This window comes from Schistocerca piceifrons, unplaced genomic scaffold, assembly GCF_021461385.2.
Source record: "Schistocerca piceifrons isolate TAMUIC-IGC-003096 unplaced genomic scaffold, iqSchPice1.1 HiC_scaffold_701, whole genome shotgun sequence".
In the NCBI taxonomy this organism is placed as follows: domain Eukaryota; kingdom Metazoa; phylum Arthropoda; class Insecta; order Orthoptera; family Acrididae; genus Schistocerca; species Schistocerca piceifrons.
In genome coordinates, this window is record NW_025728950.1 from 453299 (window position 1) to 475215 (window position 21917).

Consider the following 21917-nt stretch of genomic DNA (forward strand, 5'->3'; position numbering starts at 1 on the left):
TCATGCAAAATCCTCTGATGCGCGTGAGAATCCGCCTGCACGTGAGTGTTAACATGCGCTGCGGACAGTCAGTCACCTCAAGACCCAAGATACGTTGTTCCCCTACAATCCGGTTGCATGGGCGTTCGATGGTCAATGATCGTGGCCCTAGTGGCATTAGCACCATTTTGTTGGATTTTAACATGGCACCGGATGCTCGTTCATAAACGTGGAGGACTCGGCGAACCGAATCGATGTCATTGGCGTTTGCTACAAACACACCTACACCATCCGCGTATGCCGCACTGCGGAAGGTGACGCCTGGGAAAGGAACACCATCGACCATCCGTCCGATGTCACGCAGCATGGGGTCCAGCGCCAAAGCGATAAAATACACTGACAAGGGACAGCCTTGTCGAACTGATCGTCTGATGGGAATTGGTCGTGATCTGCAGCCGTTCACAATGATTCTGGAATTTGCTCCATCCAAGAAGTGCCGGATGACTCTTATGAAGTGCTCCCCGAAACCCTTCCGCGACATAACGGCCAGCAGGTAAGGATGGGAGAAGGCACCGGCGAAATCTAGAGATCAATTGAAGCCGGGGTTCGAGCGTCGGCGGTGGGTGAGTAAGACAGCATCACGGTATATAGAAGCAGCGGTGAAGGTGGTTCGATTCGAAACGCCAGTGTACCTTATTCATTACCTGTTTAAGATGTGAAGCCACACTTCGTGCCACCAACTTATAATCAGTGTTAAGAACACGTCCTTAGCCCGACAGTGACCTGTGACCTTTGGATTAAGGACAATACGTACAGCTAGAAAATCGGCGGGTAGCTCGCAACCAGCAAACATCTCCTCGCACGTTTTGCAGAAGCGGTCTCCTAACAGGCCGGAAAACCTAGCACTTCGATTAGTGCTGGAATGGCGCAATCGAAGGGCGGTATCCTTGCGGAGTACCGCCAGAGATGAAAAACCGCAGTGTCAGGGCCTAAATGCTTGCAGCGTGTGCGCTCCACATGTGGGAGTGACACACGGTGGTGCGGGCCGATATGGCAACAGGCGACCGTCGAAAACATCGCAAAGGCAAGTGCCGGAAGGAACGACCAAATACGAGATCACTCGTCAACATCCCAGTACTACCCTCCATGTCGAGGAGTAAACTGCGACTCCCATTTGAACGCCGCTAGCTGCCAGGGCAGTGGAGAAGCCGTGAGGCCGCCCCACAGCAGCGTCAGGCCGGTGCGAGCTATACTGGCGCGAGCTACACCTAGCCGAGTGCTTACATCGTCCACCGCCTACTGCATATGTGTGTGTGCGTGTGTACACACGTATTCAGCGTGCGTGCGGCGGCGACGACGACGACGACGTTCGCGAGGAGCTAAGGATACAACTCCAAAAAATGTAATTAAAATTATCTGTGCCCGGACCATAAGAGACGCTAACGAGGCATCCGAAGGCACTGTCCTGTGCCCCCATAAATTACCAGCCTAGCGTAATGCGGCTGCAAGTGCCGTCCGGCTAACCGCAAAAAAAAAAAAAATTCTTAAGATAATCTTAAATTAATGAAAAGAAATCGTGGTGTGTAAGCAACTAACTACTGGGCACATCAACAACTACGACAAGTTTTGCTACCAGCGGAATATCTGATCACTGCAGAAAGTTAACCCATTTCAGGCTGTGTTTTAATTAATTTTAGGTGGGCCGATCCCGGCGGTACTTCAATGCCGGGCCAACCCGCGACAGAGGTGGAGCAAGCCCCTAGCACTCCGTCATAAGCCAAAAATGAGTGTAATATTCTGGTCGTGTGATGCAGGACGTATCAGATATTAAGCTGATAAGACAAATACTACACTTTTTTCCCTCCTACCTCCCCTATAGACCTACCTTTTCCTCTCCAAAAATGCCGCCATCCTCTAGTGTCGACGCAGCACGTAAAGCAGGGTGTTGTTAGTAGCAAGACTTATTGCCATAAACCGAAAATAAAAGCGGAGGCATACTCTGCTATGCCTTGGGGGCGACGACACACTACTCAGAAACACACCTCCCTCTCCAGGTGTGAAGCAAGTGATGATGTTAAAAACTAAATAGAAAGAAATAAATAAAGACAGAAATGAAGGCAAAATAAAAAAAAAACAGCGACGGCAGCACACTCAAACGAAACTGGCGAGATAATCCCATCGCCCATAGAATTAACGAAGTAATAATCCTCTAAGATAGATTATGTTTTCCAATTTTCCAATAATTTTTCATACAAGGTTCACACAATTTCCGTGTTACCAATTTCCATATTATCAGTATCATAGAACAGTCTACTCTAGTGATGCCCTGAAGGCCAATATCAAATCTGGGGTATGGGTAAGTCAAGGGTAGTTTGAAAGTCTGAGTGACAAAGATCCAGGGGTACACTCAGGCAATTCTTATACGAGGTGCCTTAGTCAGCCCGGAACACCTTTTGATAACCATGAACCATTGCAACTTTAAGAAATCTTCCAAAAGTAATGGTATATTTCCGGTCAGATTCCGCCAGGCGATGCTGGCTCCAAAGGTAGTCCATGAAAGAGACAGCATCGGTGAGGCAAAGGTCATAGATCGTGAAAATGGTGTGGCCCAAGAGCCACACCATTGCGTTACGTCGTGTTCGTTGGTTGGTCTGAATATCAGGGGTAAGGAACCAGTCGATTGACACATAGTCCAGTGTAGTCCCACCGATCAGCGCTAATAGCACACGTGCAAGGTCCCACACTTCTGTGACGTGAGGGCATAAGAGACGATGCTCTCTGGTGTCTACGTCACCACATCGGCCGCAAGCAGCCGAGGGCCATAGGCGGATGGCCGCCAGGCGGTGATTAGTGGGTATTAAATTGTTTACAACGCGATACCATAGCGCTGAAACTTCTGTGGGAAGGGCTGGGTGGTTGATATTAGCCCAAGCTTGGTGCCAGATGACCGACGGTCGTCTGTCCTCCAATTTATGTGGTGTGGGCTGGCCTCGAAGCGCCTAGTAAAGGCGCTTCGATGTGCGTGCCTTGTCGGTGGCCACTGTTAGGACGTAACTTTGATTGAGGTAATAGTCCTTGACTGTCGTCATCCGGAATGGAATATGTGTCAAACATACTGGTGCACGCGCCGATTGTGGGCGATAACGGTCGAAAAGCACCGCTGTTGTACCACCTGGGTCAATCTCACGCAAAGTGGCGATACTTTGAATCAGGATTGCCGCACATTTGCGGGGAAAGTCAATGAGTCCAAGGCCACTATCGACCTTTGGCAGTGTACAATTCTGCGCATCAACTTTGAATAGTGCATGCCGCCACAATAGGCAATATACTGTTTGTGAGATGGCTCTGCTGGTTTGTTTCGGTAGCGTATGGAGTTGTGCTACATACTATGCCCGTGATAGGATGTATGTACTAATCAGTTGGATTCGTTGATGGAGGTCGAGTCGTCGATCAGTGTGACTCATGCAAAATCCTCTGATGCGCGTGAGAATCCGCCTGCACGTGAGTGTTAACATGCGCTGCGGACAGTCAGTCACCTCAAGACCCAAGATACGTTGTTCCCCTACAATCCGGTTGCATGGGCGTTCGATGGTCAATGATCGTGGCCCTAGTGGCATTAGCACCATTTTGTTGGATTTTAACATGGCACCGGATGCTCGTTCATAAACGTGGAGGACTCGGCGAACCGAATCGATGTCATTGGCGTTTGCTACAAACACACCTACACCATCCGCGTATGCCGCACTGCGGAAGGTGACGCCTGGGAAAGGAACACCATCGACCATCCGTCCGATGTCACGCAGCATGGGGTCCAGCGCCAAAGCGATAAAATACACTGACAAGGGACAGCCTTGTCGAACTGATCGTCTGATGGGAATTGGTCGTGATCTGCAGCCGTTCACAATGATTCTGGAATTTGCTCCATCCAAGAAGTGCCGGATGACTCTTATGAAGTGCTCCCCGAAACCCTTCCGCGACATAACGGCCAGCAGGTAAGGATGGGAGAAGGCACCGGCGAAATCTAGAGATCAATTGAAGCCGGGGTTCGAGCGTCGGCGGTGGGTGAGTAAGACAGCATCACGGTATATAGAAGCAGCGGTGAAGGTGGTTCGATTCGAAACGCCAGTGTACCTTATTCATTACCTGTTTAAGATGTGAAGCCACACTTCGTGCCACCAACTTATAATCAGTGTTAAGAACACGTCCTTAGCCCGACAGTGACCTGTGACCTTTGGATTAAGGACAATACGTACAGCTAGAAAATCGGCGGGTAGCTCGCAACCAGCAAACATCTCCTCGCACGTTTTGCAGAAGCGGTCTCCTAACAGGCCGGAAAACCTAGCACTTCGATTAGTGCTGGAATGGCGCAATCGAAGGGCGGTATCCTTGCGGAGTACCGCCAGAGATGAAAAACCGCAGTGTCAGGGCCTAAATGCTTGCAGCGTGTGCGCTCCACATGTGGGAGTGACACACGGTGGTGCGGGCCGATATGGCAACAGGCGACCGTCGAAAACATCGCAAAGGCAAGTGCCGGAAGGAACGACCAAATACGAGATCACTCGTCAACATCCCAGTACTACCCTCCATGTCGAGGAGTAAACTGCGACTCCCATTTGAACGCCGCTAGCTGCCAGGGCAGTGGAGAAGCCGTGAGGCCGCCCCACAGCAGCGTCAGGCCGGTGCGAGCTATACTGGCGCGAGCTACACCTAGCCGAGTGCTTACATCGTCCACCGCCTACTGCATATGTGTGTGTGCGTGTGTACACACGTATTCAGCGTGCGTGCGGCGGCGACGACGACGACGACGTTCGCGAGGAGCTAAGGATATAACTCCAAAAAATGTAATTAAAATTATCTGTGCCCGGACCATAAGAGACGCTAACGAGGCATCCGAAGGCACTGTCCTGTGCCCCCATAAATTACCAGCCTAGCGTAATGCGGCTGCAAGTGCCGTCCGGCTAACCGCAAAAAAAAAAAAAATTCTTAAGATAATCTTAAATTAATGAAAAGAAATCGTGGTGTGTAAGCAACTAACTACTGGGCACATCAACAACTACGACAAGTTTTGCTACCAGCGGAATATCTGATCACTGCAGAAAGTTAACCCATTTCAGGCTGTGTTTTAATTAATTTTAGGTGGGCCGATCCCGGCGGTACTTCAATGCCGGGCCAACCCGCGACAGAGGTGGAGCAAGCCCCTAGCACTCCGTCATAAGCCAAAAATGAGTGTAATATTCTGGTCGTGTGATGCAGGACGTATCAGATATTAAGCTGATAAGACAAATACTACACTTTTTTCCCTCCTACCTCCCCTATAGACCTACCTTTTCCTCTCCAAAAATGCCGCCATCCTCTAGTGTCGACGCAGCACGTAAAGCAGGGTGTTGTTAGTAGCAAGACTTATTGCCATAAACCGAAAATAAAAGCGGAGGCATACTCTGCTATGCCTTGGGGGCGACGACACACTACTCAGAAACACACCTCCCTCTCCAGGTGTGAAGCAAGTGATGATGTTAAAAACTAAATAGAAAGAAATAAATAAAGACAGAAATGAAGGCAAAATAAAAAAAAAAAACAGCGACGGCAGCACACTCAAACGAAACTGGCGAGATAATCCCATCGCCCATAGAATTAACGAAGTAATAATCCTCTAAGATAGATTATGTTTTCCAATTTTCCAATAATTTTTCATACAAGGTTCACACAATTTCCGTGTTACCAATTTCCATATTATCAGTATCATAGAACAGTCTACTCTAGTGATGCCCTGAAGGCCAATATCAAATCTGGGGTATGGGTAAGTCAAGGGTAGTTTGAAAGTCTGAGTGACAAAGATCCAGGGGTACACTCAGGCAATTCTTATACGAGGTGCCTTAGTCAGCCCGGAACACCTTTTGATAACCATGAACCATTGCAACTTTAAGAAATCTTCCAAAAGTAATGGTATATTTCCGGTCAGATTCCGCCAGGCGATGCTGGCTCCAAAGGTAGTCCATGAAAGAGACAGCATCGGTGAGGCAAAGGTCATAGATCGTGAAAATGGTGTGGCCCAAGAGCCACACCATTGCGTTACGTCGTGTTCGTTGGTTGGTCTGAATATCAGGGGTAAGGAACCAGTCGATTGACACATAGTCCAGTGTAGTCCCACCGATCAGCGCTAATAGCACACGTGCAAGGTCCCACACTTCTGTGACGTGAGGGCATAAGAGACGATGCTCTCTGGTGTCTACGTCACCACATCGGCCGCAAGCAGCCGAGGGCCATAGGCGGATGGCCGCCAGGCGGTGATTAGTGGGTATTAAATTGTTTACAACGCGATACCATAGCGCTGAAACTTCTGTGGGAAGGGCTGGGTGGTTGATATTAGCCCAAGCTTGGTGCCAGATGACCGACGGTCGTCTGTCCTCCAATTTATGTGGTGTGGGCTGGCCTCGAAGCGCCTAGTAAAGGCGCTTCGATGTGCGTGCCTTGTCGGTGGCCACTGTTAGGACGTAACTTTGATTGAGGTAATAGTCCTTGACTGTCGTCATCCGGAATGGAATATGTGTCAAACATACTGGTGCACGCGCCGATTGTGGGCGATAACGGTCGAAAAGCACCGCTGTTGTACCACCTGGGTCAATCTCACGCAAAGTGGCGATACTTTGAATCAGGATTGCCGCACATTTGCGGGGAAAGTCAATGAGTCCAAGGCCACTATCGACCTTTGGCAGTGTACAATTCTGCGCATCAACTTTGAATAGTGCATGCCGCCACAATAGGCAATATACTGTTTGTGAGATGGCTCTGCTGGTTTGTTTCGGTAGCGTATGGAGTTGTGCTACATACTATGCCCGTGATAGGATGTATGTACTAATCAGTTGGATTCGTTGATGGAGGTCGAGTCGTCGATCAGTGTGACTCATGCAAAATCCTCTGATGCGCGTGAGAATCCGCCTGCACGTGAGTGTTAACATGCGCTGCGGACAGTCAGTCACCTCAAGACCCAAGATACGTTGTTCCCCTACAATCCGGTTGCATGGGCGTTCGATGGTCAATGATCGTGGCCCTAGTGGCATTAGCACCATTTTGTTGGATTTTAACATGGCACCGGATGCTCGTTCATAAACGTGGAGGACTCGGCGAACCGAATCGATGTCATTGGCGTTTGCTACAAACACACCTACACCATCCGCGTATGCCGCACTGCGGAAGGTGACGCCTGGGAAAGGAACACCATCGACCATCCGTCCGATGTCACGCAGCATGGGGTCCAGCGCCAAAGCGATAAAATACACTGACAAGGGACAGCCTTGTCGAACTGATCGTCTGATGGGAATTGGTCGTGATCTGCAGCCGTTCACAATGATTCTGGAATTTGCTCCATCCAAGAAGTGCCGGATGACTCTTATGAAGTGCTCCCCGAAACCCTTCCGCGACATAACGGCCAGCAGGTAAGGATGGGAGAAGGCACCGGCGAAATCTAGAGATCAATTGAAGCCGGGGTTCGAGCGTCGGCGGTGGGTGAGTAAGACAGCATCACGGTATATAGAAGCAGCGGTGAAGGTGGTTCGATTCGAAACGCCAGTGTACCTTATTCATTACCTGTTTAAGATGTGAAGCCACACTTCGTGCCACCAACTTATAATCAGTGTTAAGAACACGTCCTTAGCCCGACAGTGACCTGTGACCTTTGGATTAAGGACAATACGTACAGCTAGAAAATCGGCGGGTAGCTCGCAACCAGCAAACATCTCCTCGCACGTTTTGCAGAAGCGGTCTCCTAACAGGCCGGAAAACCTAGCACTTCGATTAGTGCTGGAATGGCGCAATCGAAGGGCGGTATCCTTGCGGAGTACCGCCAGAGATGAAAAACCGCAGTGTCAGGGCCTAAATGCTTGCAGCGTGTGCGCTCCACATGTGGGAGTGACACACGGTGGTGCGGGCCGATATGGCAACAGGCGACCGTCGAAAACATCGCAAAGGCAAGTGCCGGAAGGAACGACCAAATACGAGATCACTCGTCAACATCCCAGTACTACCCTCCATGTCGAGGAGTAAACTGCGACTCCCATTTGAACGCCGCTAGCTGCCAGGGCAGTGGAGAAGCCGTGAGGCCGCCCCACAGCAGCGTCAGGCCGGTGCGAGCTATACTGGCGCGAGCTACACCTAGCCGAGTGCTTACATCGTCCACCGCCTACTGCATATGTGTGTGTGCGTGTGTACACACGTATTCAGCGTGCGTGCGGCGGCGACGACGACGACGACGTTCGCGAGGACCTAAGGATATAACTCCAAAAAATGTAATTAAAATTATCTGTGCCCGGACCATAAGAGACGCTAACGAGGCATCCGAAGGCACTGTCCTGGCCCCCATAAATTACCAGCCTAGCATAATGCGGCTGCAAGTGCCGTCCGGCTAACCGCAAAAAAAAAAAAAAATTCTTAAGATAATCTTAAATTAATGAAAAGAAATCGTGGTGTGTAAGCAACTAACTACTGGGCACATCAACAACTACGACAAGTTTTGCTACCAGCGGAATATCTGATCACTGCAGAAAGTTAACCCATTTCAGGCTGTGTTTTAATTAATTTTAGGTGGGCCGATCCCGGCGGTACTTCAATGCCGGGCCAACCCGCGACAGAGGTGGAGCAAGCCCCTAGCACTCCGTCATAAGCCAAAAATGAGTGTAATATTCTGGTCGTGTGATGCAGGACGTATCAGATATTAAGCTGATAAGACAAATACTACACTTTTTTCCCTCCTACCTCCCCTATAGACCTACCTTTTCCTCTCCAAAAATGCCGCCATCCTCTAGTGTCGACGCAGCACGTAAAGCAGGGTGTTGTTAGTAGCAAGACTTATTGCCATAAACCGAAAATAAAAGCGGAGGCATACTCTGCTATGCCTTGGGGGCGACGACACACTACTCAGAAACACACCTCCCTCTCCAGGTGTGAAGCAAGTGATGATGTTAAAAACTAAATAGAAAGAAATAAATAAAGACAGAAATGAAGGCAAAATAAAAAAAAAAACAGCGACGGCAGCACACTCAAACGAAACTGGCGAGATAATCCCATCGCCCATAGAATTAACGAAGTAATAATCCTCTAAGATAGATTATGTTTTCCAATTTTCCAATAATTTTTCATACAAGGTTCACACAATTTCCGTGTTACCAATTTCCATATTATCAGTATCATAGAACAGTCTACTCTAGTGATGCCCTGAAGGCCAATATCAAATCTGGGGTATGGGTAAGTCAAGGGTAGTTTGAAAGTCTGAGTGACAAAGATCCAGGGGTACACTCAGGCAATTCTTATACGAGGTGCCTTAGTCAGCCCGGAACACCTTTTGATAACCATGAACCATTGCAACTTTAAGAAATCTTCCAAAAGTAATGGTATATTTCCGGTCAGATTCCGCCAGGCGATGCTGGCTCCAAAGGTAGTCCATGAAAGAGACAGCATCGGTGAGGCAAAGGTCATAGATCGTGAAAATGGTGTGGCCCAAGAGCCACACCATTGCGTTACGTCGTGTTCGTTGGTTGGTCTGAATATCAGGGGTAAGGAACCAGTCGATTGACACATAGTCCAGTGTAGTCCCACCGATCAGCGCTAATAGCACACGTGCAAGGTCCCACACTTCTGTGACGTGAGGGCATAAGAGACGATGCTCTCTGGTGTCTACGTCACCACATCGGCCGCAAGCAGCCGAGGGCCATAGGCGGATGGCCGCCAGGCGGTGATTAGTGGGTATTAAATTGTTTACAACGCGATACCATAGCGCTGAAACTTCTGTGGGAAGGGCTGGGTGGTTGATATTAGCCCAAGCTTGGTGCCAGATGACCGACGGTCGTCTGTCCTCCAATTTATGTGGTGTGGGCTGGCCTCGAAGCGCCTAGTAAAGGCGCTTCGATGTGCGTGCCTTGTCGGTGGCCACTGTTAGGACGTAACTTTGATTGAGGTAATAGTCCTTGACTGTCGTCATCCGGAATGGAATATGTGTCAAACATACTGGTGCACGCGCCGATTGTGGGCGATAACGGTCGAAAAGCACCGCTGTTGTACGACCTGGGTCAATCTCACGCAAAGTGGCGATACTTTGAATCAGGATTGCCGCACATTTGCGGGGAAAGTCAATGAGTCCAAGGCCACTATCGACCTTTGGCAGTGTACAATTCTGCGCATCAACTTTGAATAGTGCATGCCGCCACAATAGGCAATATACTGTTTGTGAGATGGCTCTGCTGGTTTGTTTCGGTAGCGTATGGAGTTGTGCTACATACTATGCCCGTGATAGGATGTATGTACTAATCAGTTGGATTCGTTGATGGAGGTCGAGTCGTCGATCAGTGTGACTCATGCAAAATCCTCTGATGCGCGTGAGAATCCGCCTGCACGTGAGTGTTAACATGCGCTGCGGACAGTCAGTCACCTCAAGACCCAAGATACGTTGTTCCCCTACAATCCGGTTGCATGGGCGTTCGATGGTCAATGATCGTGGCCCTAGTGGCATTAGCACCATTTTGTTGGATTTTAACATGGCACCGGATGCTCGTTCATAAACGTGGAGGACTCGGCGAACCGAATCGATGTCATTGGCGTTTGCTACAAACACACCTACACCATCCGCGTATGCCGCACTGCGGAAGGTGACGCCTGGGAAAGGAACACCATCGACCATCCGTCCGATGTCACGCAGCATGGGGTCCAGCGCCAAAGCGATAAAATACACTGACAAGGGACAGCCTTGTCGAACTGATCGTCTGATGGGAATTGGTCGTGATCTGCAGCCGTTCACAATGATTCTGGAATTTGCTCCATCCAAGAAGTGCCGGATGACTCTTATGAAGTGCTCCCCGAAACCCTTCCGCGACATAACGGCCAGCAGGTAAGGATGGGAGAAGGCACCGGCGAAATCTAGAGATCAATTGAAGCCGGGGTTCGAGCGTCGGCGGTGGGTGAGTAAGACAGCATCACGGTATATAGAAGCAGCGGTGAAGGTGGTTCGATTCGAAACGCCAGTGTACCTTATTCATTACCTGTTTAAGATGTGAAGCCACACTTCGTGCCACCAACTTATAATCAGTGTTAAGAACACGTCCTTAGCCCGACAGTGACCTGTGACCTTTGGATTAAGGACAATACGTACAGCTAGAAAATCGGCGGGTAGCTCGCAACCAGCAAACATCTCCTCGCACGTTTTGCAGAAGCGGTCTCCTAACAGGCCGGAAAACCTAGCACTTCGATTAGTGCTGGAATGGCGCAATCGAAGGGCGGTATCCTTGCGGAGTACCGCCAGAGATGAAAAACCGCAGTGTCAGGGCCTAAATGCTTGCAGCGTGTGCGCTCCACATGTGGGAGTGACACACGGTGGTGCGGGCCGATATGGCAACAGGCGACCGTCGAAAACATCGCAAAGGCAAGTGCCGGAAGGAACGACCAAATACGAGATCACTCGTCAACATCCCAGTACTACCCTCCATGTCGAGGAGTAAACTGCGACTCCCATTTGAACGCCGCTAGCTGCCAGGGCAGTGGAGAAGCCGTGAGGCCGCCCCACAGCAGCGTCAGGCCGGTGCGAGCTATACTGGCGCGAGCTACACCTAGCCGAGTGCTTACATCGTCCACCGCCTACTGCATATGTGTGTGTGCGTGTGTACACACGTATTCAGCGTGCGTGCGGCGGCGACGACGACGACGACGTTCGCGAGGAGCTAAGGATATAACTCCAAAAAATGTAATTAAAATTATCTGTGCCCGGACCATAAGAGACGCTAACGAGGCATCCGAAGGCACTGTCCTGGCCCCCATAAATTACCAGCCTAGCGTAATGCGGCTGCAAGTGCCGTCCGGCTAACCGCAAAAAAAAAAAAAAATTCTTAAGATAATCTTAAATTAATGAAAAGAAATCGTGGTGTGTAAGCAACTAACTACTGGGCACATCAACAACTACGACAAGTTTTGCTACCAGCGGAATATCTGATCACTGCAGAAAGTTAACCCATTTCAGGCTGTGTTTTAATTAATTTTAGGTGGGCCGATCCCGGCGGTACTTCAATGCCGGGCCAACCCGCGACAGAGGTGGAGCAAGCCCCTAGCACTCCGTCATAAGCCAAAAATGAGTGTAATATTCTGGTCGTGTGATGCAGGACGTATCAGATATTAAGCTGATAAGACAAATACTACACTTTTTTCCCTCCTACCTCCCCTATAGACCTACCTTTTCCTCTCCAAAAATGCCGCCATCCTCTAGTGTCGACGCAGCACGTAAAGCAGGGTGTTGTTAGTAGCAAGACTTATTGCCATAAACCGAAAATAAAAGCGGAGGCATACTCTGCTATGCCTTGGGGGCGACGACACACTACTCAGAAACACACCTCCCTCTCCAGGTGTGAAGCAAGTGATGATGTTAAAAACTAAATAGAAAGAAATAAATAAAGACAGAAATGAAGGCAAAATAAAAAAAAAACAGCGACGGCAGCACACTCAAACGAAACTGGCGAGATAATCCCATCGCCCATAGAATTAACGAAGTAATAATCCTCTAAGATAGATTATGTTTTCCAATTTTCCAATAATTTTTCATACAAGGTTCACACAATTTCCGTGTTACCAATTTCCATATTATCAGTATCATAGAACAGTCTACTCTAGTGATGCCCTGAAGGCCAATATCAAATCTGGGGTATGGGTAAGTCAAGGGTAGTTTGAAAGTCTGAGTGACAAAGATCCAGGGGTACACTCAGGCAATTCTTATACGAGGTGCCTTAGTCAGCCCGGAACACCTTTTGATAACCATGAACCATTGCAACTTTAAGAAATCTTCCAAAAGTAATGGTATATTTCCGGTCAGATTCCGCCAGGCGATGCTGGCTCCAAAGGTAGTCCATGAAAGAGACAGCATCGGTGAGGCAAAGGTCATAGATCGTGAAAATGGTGTGGCCCAAGAGCCACACCATTGCGTTACGTCGTGTTCGTTGGTTGGTCTGAATATCAGGGGTAAGGAACCAGTCGATTGACACATAGTCCAGTGTAGTCCCACCGATCAGCGCTAATAGCACATGTGCAAGGTCCCACACTTCTGTGACGTGAGGGCATAAGAGACGATGCTCTCTGGTGTCTACGTCACCACATCGGCCGCAAGCAGCCGAGGGCCATAGGCGGATGGCCGCCAGGCGGTGATTAGTGGGTATTAAATTGTTTACAACGCGATACCATAGCGCTGAAACTTCTGTGGGAAGGGCTGGGTGGTTGATATTAGCCCAAGCTTGGTGCCAGATGACCGACGGTCGTCTGTCCTCCAATTTATGTGGTGTGGGCTGGCCTCGAAGCGCCTAGTAAAGGCGCTTCGATGTGCGTGCCTTGTCGGTGGCCACTGTTAGGACGTAACTTTGATTGAGGTAATAGTCCTTGACTGTCGTCATCCGGAATGGAATATGTGTCAAACATACTGGTGCACGCGCCGATTGTGGGCGATAACGGTCGAAAAGCACCGCTGTTGTACCACCTGGGTCAATCTCACGCAAAGTGGCGATACTTTGAATCAGGATTGCCGCACATTTGCGGGGAAAGTCAATGAGTCCAAGGCCACTATCGACCTTTGGCAGTGTACAATTCTGCGCATCAACTTTGAATAGTGCATGCCGCCACAATAGGCAATATACTGTTTGTGAGATGGCTCTGCTGGTTTGTTTCGGTAGCGTATGGAGTTGTGCTACATACTATGCCCGTGATAGGATGTATGTACTAATCAGTTGGATTCGTTGATGGAGGTCGAGTCGTCGATCAGTGTGACTCATGCAAAATCCTCTGATGCGCGTGAGAATCCGCCTGCACGTGAGTGTTAACATGCGCTGCGGACAGTCAGTCACCTCAAGACCCAAGATACGTTGTTCCCCTACAATCCGGTTGCATGGGCGTTCGATGGTCAATGATCGTGGCCCTAGTGGCATTAGCACCATTTTGTTGGATTTTAACATGGCACCGGATGCTCGTTCATAAACGTGGAGGACTCGGCGAACCGAATCGATGTCATTGGCGTTTGCTACAAACACACCTACACCATCCGCGTATGCCGCACTGTGGAAGGTGACGCCTGGGAAAGGAACACCATCGACCATCCGTCCGATGTCACGCAGCATGGGGTCCAGCGCCAAAGCGATAAAATACACTGACAAGGGACAGCCTTGTCGAACTGATCGTCTGATGGGAATTGGTCGTGATCTGCAGCCGTTCACAATGATTCTGGAATTTGCTCCATCCAAGAAGTGCCGGATGACTCTTATGAAGTGCTCCCCGAAACCCTTCCGCGACATAACGGCCAGCAGGTAAGGATGGGAGAAGGCACCGGCGAAATCTAGAGATCAATTGAAGCCGGGGTTCGAGCGTCGGCGGTGGGTGAGTAAGACAGCATCACGGTATATAGAAGCAGCGGTGAAGGTGGTTCGATTCGAAACGCCAGTGTACCTTATTCATTACCTGTTTAAGATGTGAAGCCACACTTCGTGCCACCAACTTATAATCAGTGTTAAGAACACGTCCTTAGCCCGACAGTGACCTGTGACCTTTGGATTAAGGACAATACGTACAGCTAGAAAATCGGCGGGTAGCTCGCAACCAGCAAACATCTCCTCGCACGTTTTGCAGAAGCGGTCTCCTAACAGGCCGGAAAACCTAGCACTTCGATTAGTGCTGGAATGGCACAATCGAAGGGCGGTATCCTTGCGGAGTACCGCCAGAGATGAAAAACCGCAGTGTCAGGGCCTAAATGCTTGCAGCGTGTGCGCTCCACATGTGGGAGTGACACACGGTGGTGCGGGCCGATATGGCAACAGGCGACCGTCGAAAACATCGCAAAAGCAAGTGCCGGAAGGAACGACCAAATACGAGATCACTCGTCAACATCCCAGTACTACCCTCCATGTCGAGGAGTAAACTGCGACTCCCATTTGAACGCCGCTAGCTGCCAGGGCAGTGGAGAAGCCGTGAGGCCGCCCCACAGCAGCGTCAGGCCGGTGCGAGCTATACTGGCGCGAGCTACACCTAGCCGAGTGCTTACATCGTCCACCGCCTACTGCATATGTGTGTGTGCGTGTGTACACACGTATTCAGCGTGCGTGCGGCGGCGACGACGACGACGTTCGCGAGGAGCTAAGGATATAACTCCAAAAAATGTAATTAAAATTATCTGTGCCCGGACCATAAGAGACGCTAACGAGGCATCCGAAGGCACTGTCCTGTGCCCCCATAAATTACCAGCCTAGCGTAATGCGGCTGCAAGTGCCGTCCGGCTAACCGCAAAAAAAAAAAAAAAAAAATTCTTAAGATAATCTTAAATTAATGAAAAGAAATCGTGGTGTGTAAGCAACTAACTACTGGGCACATCAACAACTACGACAAGTTTTGCTACCAGCGGAATATCTGATCACTGCAGAAAGTTAACCCATTTCAGGCTGTGTTTTAATTAATTTTAGGTGGGCCGATCCCGGCGGTACTTCAATGCCGGGCCAACCCGCGACAGAGGTGGAGCAAGCCCCTAGCACTCCGTCATAAGCCAAAAATGAGTGTAATATTCTGGTCGTGTGATGCAGGACGTATCAGATATTAAGCTGATAAGACAAATACTACACTTTTTTCCCTCCTACCTCCCCTATAGACCTACCTTTTCCTCTCCAAAAATGCCGCCATCCTCTAGTGTCGACGCAGCACGTAAAGCAGGGTGTTGTTAGTAGCAAGACTTATTGCCATAAACCGAAAATAAAAGCGGAGGCATACTCTGCTATGCCTTGGGGGCGACGACACACTACTCAGAAACACACCTCCCTCTCCAGGTGTGAAGCAAGTGATGATGTTAAAAACTAAATAGAAAGAAATAAATAAAGACAGAAATGAAGGCAAAATAAAAAAAAAACAGCGACGGCAGCACACTCAAACGAAACTGGCGAGATAATCCCATCGCCCATAGAATTAACGAAGTAATAATCCTCTAAGATAGATTATGTGTTTTCCAATTTTCCAATAATTTTTCATACAAGGTTTACACAATTTCCGTGTTACCAATTTCCATATTATCAGTATCATAGAACAGTCTACTCTAGTGATGCCCTGAAGGCCAATATCAAATCTGGGGTATGGGTAAGTCAAGGGTAGTTTGAAAGTCTGAGTGACAAAGATCCAGGGGTACACTCAGGCAATTCTTATACGAGGTGCCTTAGTCAGCCCGGAACACCTTTTGATAACCATGAACCATTGCAACTTTAAGAAATCTTCCAAAAGTAATGGTATACTTCCGGTCAGATTCCGCCAGGCGATGCTGGCTCCAAAGGTAGTCCATGAAAGAGACAGCATCGGTGAGGCAAAGGTCATAGATCGTGAAAATGGTGTGGCCCAAGAGCCACACCATTGCGTAACGTCGTGTTCGTTGGTTGGTCTGAATATCAGGGGTAAGGAACCAGTCGATTGACACATAGTCCAGTGTAGTCCCACCGATCAGCGCTAATAGCACACGTGCAAGGTCCCACACTTCTGTGACGTGAGGGCATAAGAGACGATGCTCTCTGGTGTCTACGTCACCACATCGGCCGCAAGCAGCCGAGGGCCATAGGCGGATGGCCGCCAGGCGGTGATTAGTGGGTATTAAATTGTTTACAACGCGATACCATAGCGCTGAAACTTCTGTGGGAAGGGCTGGGTGGTTGATATTAGCGCAAGCTTGGTGCCAGATGACCGACGGTCGTCTGTCCTCCAATTTATGTGGTGTGGGCTGGCCTCGAAGCGCCTAGTAAAGGCGCTTCGATGTGCGTGCCTTGTCGGTGGCCACTGTTAGGACGTAACTTTGATTGAGGTAATAGTCCTTGACTGTCGTCATCCGGAATGGAATATGTGTCAAACATACTGGTGCACGCGCCGATTGTGGGCGATAACGGTCGAAAAGCACCGCTGTTGTACGACCTGGGTCAATCTCACGCAAAGTGGCGATACTTTGAATCAGGATTGCCGCACATTTGCGGGGAAAGTCAATGAGTCCAAGGCCACTATCGACCTTTGGCAGTGTACAATTCTGCGCATCAACTTTGAATAGTGCATGCCGCCACAATAGGCAATATACTGTTTGTGAGATGGCTCTGCTGGTTTGTTTCGGTAGCGTATGGAGTTGTGCTACATACTATGCCCGTGATAGGATGTATGTACTAATCAGTTGGATTCGTTGATGGAGGTCGAGTCGTCGATCAGTGTGACTCATGCAAAATCCTCTGATGCGCGTGAGAATCCGCCTGCAAGTGAGTGTTAACATGCGCTGCGGACAGTCAGTCACCTCAAGACCCAAGATACGTTGTTCCCCTACAATCCGGTTGCATGGGCGTTCGATGGTCAATGATCGTGGCCCTAGTGGCATTAGCACCATTTTGTTGGATTTTAACATGGCACCGGATGCTCGTTCATAAACGTGGAGGACTCGGCGAACCGAATCGATGTCATTGGCGTTTGCTACAAACACACCTACACCATCCGCGTATGCCGCACTGCGGAAGGTGACGCCTGGGAAAGGAACACCATCGACCATCCGTCCGATGTCACGCAGCATGGGGTCCAGCGCCAAAGCGATAAAATACACTGACAAGGGACAGCCTTGTCGAACTGATCGTCTGATGGGAATTGGTCGTGATCTGCAGCCGTTCACAATGATTCTGGAATTTGCTCCATCCAAGAAGTGCCGGATGACTCTTATGAAGTGCTCCCCGAAACCCTTCCGCGACATAACGGCCAGCAGGTAAGGATGGGAGAAGGCACCGGCGAAATCTAGAGATCAATTGAAGCCGGGGTTTGAGCGTCGGCGGTGGGTGAGTAAGACAGCATCACGGTATATACACTCCTGGAAATGGAAAAAAGAACACATTGACACCGGTGTGTCAGACCCACCATACTTGCTCCGGACACTGCGAGAGGGCTGTACAAGCAATGATCACACGCACGGCACAGCGGACACACCAGGAACCGCGGTGTTGGCCGTCGAATGGCGCTAGCCGCGCAGCATTTGCGCACCGCCGCCGTCAGTGTCAGCCAGTTTGCCGTGGCATACGGAGCTCCATCGCAGTCTTTAACACTGGTAGCATGCCGCGACATCGTGGACGTGAACCGAATGTGCAGTAGAAGGACTTTGAGCGAGGGCGTATAGTGGGCATGCGGGAGGCCGGGTGGACGTACCGCCGAATTGCTCAACACGTGGGGCGTGAGGTCTCCACAGTACATCGATGTTGTCGCCAGTGGTCGGCGGAAGGTGCACGTGCCCGTCGACCTGGGACCGGACCGCAGCGACGCACGGATGCACGCCAAGACCGTAGGATCCTACGCAGTGCCGTAGGGGACCGCACCGCCACTTCCCAGCAAATTAGGGACACTGTTGCTCCTGGGGTATCGGCGAGGACCATTCGCAACCGTCTCCATGAAGCTGGGCTACGGTCGCGCACACCGTTAGGCCGTCTTCCGCTCACGCCCCAACATCGTGCAGCCCGCCTCCAGTGGTGTCGCGACAGGCGTGAATGGAGGGACGAATGGAGACGTGTCGTCTTCAGCGATGAGAGTCGCTTCTGCCTTGGTGCCAATGATGGTCGTATGCGTGTTTGGCGCCGTGCAGGTGAGCGCCACAATCAGGACTGCATACGACCGAGGCACACAGGGCCAACACCCGGCATCATGGTGTGGGGAGCGATCTCCTACACTGGCCGTACACCACTGGTGATCGTCGAGGGGACACTGAATAGTGCACGGTACATCCAAACCGTCATCGAACCCATCGTTCTACCATTCCTAGACCGGCAAGAGATCTTGCTGTTCCAACAGGACAATGCACGTCCGCATGTATCCCGTGCCACCCAACGTGCTTTAGAAGGTGTAAGTCAACTACCCTGGCCAGCAAGATCTCCGGATCTGTCCCCCATTGAGCATGTTTGGGACTGGATGAAGCGTCGTCTCACGCGGTCTGCACGTCCAGCACGAACGCTGGTCCAACTGAGGCGCCAGGTGGAAATGGCATGGCAAGCCATTCCACAGGACTACATCCAGCATCTCTACGATCGTCTCCATGGGAGAATAGCAGCCTGCATTGCTGCGAAAGGTGGATATACACTGTACTAGTGCCGACATTGTGCATGCTCTGTTGCCTGTGTCTATGTGCCTGTGGTTCTGTCAGTGTGATGATGTGATGTATCTGACCCCAGGAATGTGTCAATAAAGTTTCCCCTTCCTGGGACAATGAATTCACGGTGTTCTTATTTCAATTTCCAGGAGTGTAGAAGCAGCGGTGAAGGTGGTTCGATTCGAAACGCCAGTGTACCTTATTCATTACCTGTTTAAGATGTGAAGCCACACTTCGTGCCACCAACTTATAATCAGTGTTAAGAACACGTCCTTAGCCCGACAGTGACCTGTGACCTTTGGATTAAGGACAATACGTACAGCTAGAAAATCGGCGGGTAGCTCGCAACCAGCAAACATCTCCTCGCACGTTTTGCAGAAGCGGTCTCCTAACAGGCCGGAAAACCTAGCACTTCGATTAGTGCTGGAATGGCACAATCGAAGGGCGGTATCCTTGCGGAGTACCGCCAGAGATGAAAAACCGCAGTGTCAGGGCCTAAATGCTTGCAGCGTGTGCGCTCCACATGTGGGAGTGACACACGGTGGTGCGGGCCGATATGGCAACAGGCGACCGTCGAAAACATCGCAAAAGCAAGTGCCGGAAGGAACGACCAAATACGAGATCACTCGTCAACATCCCAGTACTACCCTCCATGTCGAGGAGTAAACTGCGACTCCCATTTGAACGCCGCTAGCTGCCAGGGCAGTGGAGAAGCCGTGAGGCCGCCCCACAGCAGCGTCAGGCCGGTGCGAGCTATACTGGCGCGAGCTACACCTAGCCGAGTGCTTACATCGTCCACCGCCTACTGCATATGTGTGTGTGCGTGTGTACACACGTATTCAGCGTGCGTGCGGCGGCGACGACGACGACGTTCGCGAGGAGCTAAGGATATAACTCCAAAAAATGTAATTAAAATTATCTGTGCCCGGACCATAAGAGACGCTAACGAGGCATCCGAAGGCACTGTCCTGTGCCCCCATAAATTACCAGCCTAGCGTAATGCGGCTGCAAGTGCCGTCCGGCTAACCGCAAAAAAAAAAAAAAAAAATTCTTAAGATAATCTTAAATTAATGAAAAGAAATCGTGGTGTGTAAGCAACTAACTACTGGGCACATCAACAACTACGACAAGTTTTGCTACCAGCGGAATATCTGATCACTGCAGAAAGTTAACCCATTTCAGGCTGTGTTTTAATTAATTTTAGGTGGGCCGATCCCGGCGGTACTTCAATGCCGGGCCAACCCGCGACAGAGGTGGAGCAAGCCCCTAGCACTCCGTCATAAGCCAAAAATGAGTGTAATATTCTGGTCGTGTGATGCAGGACGTATCAGATATTAAGCTGATAAGACAAATACTACACTTTTTTCCCTCCTACCTCCCCTATAGACCTACCTTTTCCTCTCCAAAAATGCCGCCATCCTCTAGTGTCGACGCAGCACGTAAAGCAGGGTGTTGTTAGTAGCAAGACTTATTGCCATAAACCGAAAATAAAAGCGGAGGCATACTCTGCTATGCCTTGGGGGCGACGACACACTACTCAGAAACACACCTCCCTCTCCAGGTGTGAAGCAAGTGATGATGTTAAAAACTAAATAGAAAGAAATAAATAAAGACAGAAATGAAGGCAAAATAAAAAAAAAACAGCGACGGCAGCACACTCAAACGAAACTGGCGAGATAATCCCATCGCCCATAGAATTAACGAAGTAATAATCCTCTAAGATAGATTATGTGTTTTCCAATTTTCCAATAATTTTTCATACAAGGTTTACACAATTTCCGTGTTACCAATTTCCATATTATCAGTATCATAGAACAGTCTACTCTAGTGATGCCCTGAAGGCCAATATCAAATCTGGGGTATGGGTAAGTCAAGGGTAGTTTGAAAGTCTGAGTGACAAAGATCCAGGGGTACACTCAGGCAATTCTTATACGAGGTGCCTTAGTCAGCCCGGAACACCTTTTGATAACCATGAACCATTGCAACTTTAAGAAATCTTCCAAAAGTAATGGTATACTTCCGGTCAGATTCCGCCAGGCGATGCTGGCTCCAAAGGTAGTCCATGAAAGAGACAGCATCGGTGAGGCAAAGGTCATAGATCGTGAAAATGGTGTGGCCCAAGAGCCACACCATTGCGTAACGTCGTGTTCGTTGGTTGGTCTGAATATCAGGGGTAAGGAACCAGTCGATTGACACATAGTCCAGTGTAGTCCCACCGATCAGCGCTAATAGCACACGTGCAAGGTCCCACACTTCTGTGACGTGAGGGCATAAGAGACGATGCTCTCTGGTGTCTACGTCACCACATCGGCCGCAAGCAGCCGAGGGCCATAGGCGGATGGCCGCCAGGCGGTGATTAGTGGGTATTAAATTGTTTACAACGCGATACCATAGCGCTGAAACTTCTGTGGGAAGGGCTGGGTGGTTGATATTAGCGCAAGCTTGGTGCCAGATGACCGACGGTCGTCTGTCCTCCAATTTATGTGGTGTGGGCTGGCCTCGAAGCGCCTAGTAAAGGCGCTTCGATGTGCGTGCCTTGTCGGTGGCCACTGTTAGGACGTAACTTTGATTGAGGTAATAGTCCTTGACTGTCGTCATCCGGAATGGAATATGTGTCAAACATACTGGTGCACGCGCCGATTGTGGGCGATAACGGTCGAAAAGCACCGCTGTTGTACGACCTGGGTCAATCTCACGCAAAGTGGCGATACTTTGAATCAGGATTGCCGCACATTTGCGGGGAAAGTCAATGAGTCCAAGGCCACTATCGACCTTTGGCAGTGTACAATTCTGCGCATCAACTTTGAATAGTGCATGC

At 49.9% G+C, this 21917-nt stretch overlaps 6 pseudogenes; all 6 read right to left on the bottom strand.

Moving 5' to 3' along the window:
* Positions 1-1671: 1671 nt before the first annotated feature.
* Positions 1672-1882, bottom strand: LOC124769391 (annotated as a pseudogene).
* A 3228-nt stretch (positions 1883-5110) lies between these two features.
* On the bottom strand, positions 5111-5321 carry LOC124769392 (annotated as a pseudogene).
* Positions 5322-8551: 3230 nt separating this feature from the next.
* LOC124769393 lies at positions 8552-8762 on the bottom strand (annotated as a pseudogene).
* Positions 8763-11991: 3229 nt separating this feature from the next.
* Positions 11992-12202, bottom strand: LOC124769394 (annotated as a pseudogene).
* A 3230-nt stretch (positions 12203-15432) lies between these two features.
* Positions 15433-15643, bottom strand: LOC124769395 (annotated as a pseudogene).
* Positions 15644-20298: 4655 nt separating this feature from the next.
* Positions 20299-20509, bottom strand: LOC124769396 (annotated as a pseudogene).
* Between the last annotated feature and the right edge of the window lie 1408 nt (positions 20510-21917).